This window comes from Garra rufa, chromosome 21, assembly GCF_049309525.1.
Source record: "Garra rufa chromosome 21, GarRuf1.0, whole genome shotgun sequence".
In the NCBI taxonomy this organism is placed as follows: Eukaryota; Metazoa; Chordata; class Actinopteri; order Cypriniformes; family Cyprinidae; genus Garra; species Garra rufa.
In genome coordinates, this window is record NC_133381.1 from 33,410,853 (window position 1) to 33,416,116 (window position 5,264).

At 35.2% G+C, this 5,264-nt stretch overlaps 1 long non-coding RNA gene across 1 annotated transcript; it reads left to right on the plus strand.

The window, feature by feature from the left end:
• Positions 1-229: 229 nt before the first annotated feature.
• Positions 230-839, plus strand: LOC141295289 (uncharacterized). The gene is made up of 2 exons (XR_012341037.1): positions 230-382; positions 483-839. It is a non-coding gene; the product is annotated as an uncharacterized lncRNA (long non-coding RNA).
• The last annotated feature ends 4,425 nt before the right edge of the window (positions 840-5,264 follow it).

The following is a 5,264-nucleotide window of genomic DNA, read 5'->3' on the forward strand; positions in this document are numbered from 1 at the left end:
CAGCCAAATATTGTCATGTCCTAACAAACCATACATCAGTGGAAAGTATTTTTACTTTCAGATGATGTATAAATCTTAAATTTTAAAAAATTGACCCTTATGGCTGGTTTTGTGGCCCCATTTGTAGGGTCACATTTAAAAAAATAAATAACTTTCAGACCCTAATCTTTTGAATTGTAATGTAAATCTTTTGAATTCTTAAAAAAAATCTTTTGTTGCCCCAGGCTGAGAACGTTATGCTTCTGGAGCTGGACATTTCTCCACCCACCATGGTGCCCTTGGACCTTCAGAGGTCAGATATAAGGACCCAAGACTTGATACGTGACTTTGGCCATTACAGAAAGAGGACGACTGCATCTCGGGTCATGAAGGCCAGATCATGGTGAACACCCTGCACATCATCCAACATTCAGCTGCTACCCAGGAAGCCAAAAATAAAAAAGTGTCCGCATTTAAACCTTCTTCTTTTCTTTCTCCTCAAGGTACCAAGGGCCAAGTCAATCCGCTTCTTCATCAGCCAGCTCTATGGCCTCTGGGCCCCAATGCCCTGCCTCAGCAATGGGGGCTTGTGCGGCAGCCTACCAGCCTTGAGCCTGTACAGTGTGTTACGCCTGCAAGCATAGAAGCATAGAAAGCACTTAATTATTCTTTGCACTCTTTTCATGAGCTTTAAACGATGGCATTTGTCTTTTTCCCTTATTTTTTTGCATCAAAGCTTAGTCCTTTTAAGCACAATTGTCTCCTGTATACTTGAAAATGCTAGTGTATCCTGTGAAAGCTTTTTTGATGTCATTCTTGAACAGCAATGCAAACAATAAATGGATCATAATCTCTCAACAGTTACTGCATTACCACACATTTACCACAGTTTGATTAAGTAGAAATGCAATCCTGAATGGTATAAAGGTAAAACCAAGACTTAATGCACTGAAAGTGATGTACATAAGAAAAAAGAAAACCACAAGGGGAGTTTGAATAAGGATGCTAGTATACCATAGCTCACATGACTGTTGGCTACATACCACTGTAGGTCACTTTAGCTTCATTGCTCTAGAAGGCTGATCACAAGTTCAGATTAGGCCAAGGGACAAGCATTAACCTTTCAGGCACATACATACACTACCAGGCAAAAGTTTTTGAACAGTAAGATTTTTAATGTTTTTCCAAAATTCACTTTTTTGTCATGTTCACAAAACCTGCAGTAAAATTTAGCAATATTTTTACTATTTAAAATAACTGTTTTCTATTTGAATATATTTTAAAATGTAATTTATTCCTGTGATTTCAAAGCTGAATTTTAGCATCATTATTCCAGTCACATGATCCTTCAGAAATCATTCTAATATTCTGATTTGCTGCTCAAAAATGTTTATTATAATTATTATGTTGACAATAGCTGAATATATGTAGAAAGTTCAGAAGAACAGCATTTATCTGAAATAGAAATCTTCCGTAGCCATATAAATGTCTTTATCATCACTTTTGATCAATTTAAAGCATCCTTGCTAAAAAAAATTTATTAACTTCTATAATTTACCCCCCCCCCCCCCAAAAAAAAACCCAATATATATATATATATATATATATATATATGTGTGTGTGTGTGTGTGTGTGTGTGTGTATATATATATATATATATCAGAGGTTGCTAGACTTCAACATCGTCCGTCATTTTGACAGACAGGGTCGTAAAAATTCCGTCATCTATTATTACCCGTCATTTTAATTTTCATATTTTAATTATAATAACACATTTAATTGCTTTTATTTTTGTTCACATTTTAATTTTTAATCATGAACCTACAGGGCGAGCATACTATATAGGTTTATGCACTTTCTGAAGAGATTTCTGAAGAGAACAGATGAACAGAAACTGCGTCACTTTTCATGTTCAACACCACACCCGAAGTACACCATTATTTTTTTACCAAAAAACAAAAAACAAAAAACATGCTAGGGTTGGTTTAAAAAAAAATCGATTTCTCGATTTTAATAGAATCTATATATCTATTATTGGACTTCAAAATCTCAACAGCCATTCCCTACCATAATAAAGCTTGGAAGAGCCAGGACATTTTTTAACATAACCCCAATTGTATTCATCTGAGAAAGTCATATACATCTAGGATGGCTTGAGATTGAGTTAATCATGGAGTCATTTTCATTTTTGGGTGACTATCCTTTTTAATTAATTTGTGTAATTTGTGTTTACATGAATCATTGACACAACTAAATGGGCAGTTGAGCTGTAGTTCTCAGCATGCTTGGCGAAGGATTTGATAATAAGAGAGACTTTTTCTTTAAGTAAAAGGCATGTTAGTGTTAATTTAGTTATTTTGGACATTTAAAGGAGTTTCTGTAATTTACCTAAATAAATAAACAAGTTGGCCCCACAAAAAGTTAAATGTACTATATTAAATCAACTAAACTTAAACCAATTAAAAAGATTTATTTTAAATTTGTTAAATTGTGTTAAATAAAACTTTTTTTTTAATGTACAGTTGAATGAGTTGAAATTACTTTGTAAATATATCGTAATTATAGTGGGTTGCTGCTAGCCCGCAACCTACCAAATGTTGTCACTGTATTAATAATCTTAAATCTGCTAAACACATGTGTGACCCTGGATCACAAAACTAGTCATAAGGGTAAAATTTTTTTTTAAATGAGATTTTGAGACTTTCCATTGATGTATGGTTTGTTAGGACAACATTTGGCTGAGATACAACTATTTGAAAATCTGGAATCTGAGGGTGCAAAAAATCCAAATATTGAGAAAATCGCCTTTAAAGTTGTCCAAATGAAGTTATTAGCAATGCATATTACTAATCAAAAATTAAAACAAAATATCTTTATGGAACATGATTTTTACTCAATATCCTAATGATTTTTTGGCATTAAAGGAAAATCGATCATTTTGACCCATACAATGTATTATTGGCTATTGCATACCCATGCTACTTAAGACTTTTTTGGTTTTGTGGTCCAGGGTCACAATCTAATAACCAAAACTGTTAATATTTTATCAACTATAAATAGCACTTCAAGTGAAAAGGCATAATGCTTGGTCATGTGCTGTCAATATAGCACTGGTCATGAGGGGGCGACCTGCACTGTGTAGAATTTAAAAGTAAAAAAGCACTAGAAATTGCCCAAATAGTTAAATCTTTAATGTTGTTTTATTATTCCAGAAACTAGTTTACTTGAAACATCTGCTTGTGATATCTTTCTTTTAAAATACGCCACTTAGTTTGTATTTTGTTGTTTAATGCAATGACATAAATGCATTGAAAAGTAAACATGTGACCATGGACCAGTCATAAGCAGCACAGGTAGCCTATATTTCACGAGTTCCCTCTTACAGATAATAAACTGGACGAAAGGTTGTGCGTATTTGGCGTGCTGTCCGGGAGAGGGCCTCGAGCTCGGTGGTAATTCCCGAGCCCGGGGCTCTCCCCCGCCCAGGGGGAGGGGTCCGAGCTCAGCACTGGCCCGAACCCTATAAGCGCTCCCCCTATGGGCTGAAGGTGAGGAGACGGGGTGGAGGAGGGGCGTTGACGAGACAAGAGATGATGAAGGTAGGATTGTTGTGTTATTTATAGGGATTTTTCCCTGCATTGATTGGATAGGGAGAGTGATTGCTAAGGGTGAATTGGCCGTGTTAATTATCTGTGCGAGCTCCTCCCGAAATTTGTTAATAAAACATCACTTGTAGCAATAGCAAAAAATACATTTAATGGATCAAAATGATAATTTTTTCTTTTATGCCAAAAATCATTAGGATATTAATTAAAGATCATGTTTTATAAAGATATTTTGTTAATTTCTTACCATAAATATATCAAAACTTAATTTTTGAGTAGTAAAATGGGGACGTTCTAAAACGCTTAACGTGAAAAACGCTTAACGTGGCTTAACGTACGTAAAAAACAACCAGAAAACCCTAAATTTGTGTCAAACCTTACTTGGAACAAACACTAACTACTATCAAAAGAACGAGTCCTTATTCCATAGATAAAGTGAAGAATATCACGTTAAGCGTTTTCTCCCCCATAGAAGCCCATTATAAGGAAACTGCTTAACGTGGTTTAACTTCCCTTAACAGCGACCAGGGAAGACCAAACTTCTGTCAAATATTACTTATAATACGTACTTGCTGCTGTCAAAAGAATGAGCTCTTATTCCGCATATAAAGTGAATATATCACATTAAGCGTCCCCTATAGATAAGAAAATAACAACGTGGTTTAACGTATCTTAAAACCAAATTTCTAATGTGACATAATAAACACTTGCAGTGTCAGTGTTTATTATATGTAACGTTTGACCAAAATTTGTCTTTTGCCGGTCGTTCAGCTCCATAAAGCCACATTAAAGCGTTTTTTTTAATGGACTTCCCTGGGGGGCGATTACTTTATATGCTGAATAAGAGCTCGTTCTTTTGACAGCAGAAAGTATTTATTATAAGTAGCTAAAATTTGACAGAAGTTTGGTCTTCCCTGGTCGCTGTTAAGGGAAGTTAAACCACGTTAAGCTGTTTCCTTATAATGGGCTTCTATGGGTTAGAAAACGCTTAACGTGATATTCCTCACTTTATCTATGGAATAAGGACTCGTTCTTTTGATAGTAGTTAGTGTTTGTTCCAAGTAAGGCTTGACACAAATTTAGGGTTTCCTGGTCGTTTTTTACGTACGTTAAGCCACGTTAAGCGTTTTAGAACGTCCCGTAAAATGCATTGCTAAGAACTTAATTTGGACAACTTTAAAGGTGATATTCACAATATTTAGATTTTTTTGCACCCTCAGATTCCAGATTTTCAAAGAGTTGTGTCTCAGCCAAATATTGTCCTATCCTAACAAACCATACATCAATGGAAAGCTAATTTATTCAGCTCAGTCAAATCTGAATTTTAAAAAAATTGACCCTTATGACTGGTTTTGTGGTCCGGTGTCACATTTAAATAACTTTTGATTATATATTAGCCATCTATAATTGACCACTCTATTCTGAAAGTAAAGCTCTTGTTTTAAGCCCCCCCCAAAAGCATCTGTTAAATGCATTGCTTGTCATTTGACCGGTATAAACACTTCAAACTGATACTGTGAGTAAACGTGACTCTGTTATGGAGTTTGAAACGTTTATACAAATGAAAACAATAGACAGAGAGCAGCCTTGGGTAGGTGGTTTCCCCTGAACTGTCATCGTACAGTAAGATGACGTTTCCCCGAGGGTCACATGATGTCTCTTACAGTAAAAACCCAATAT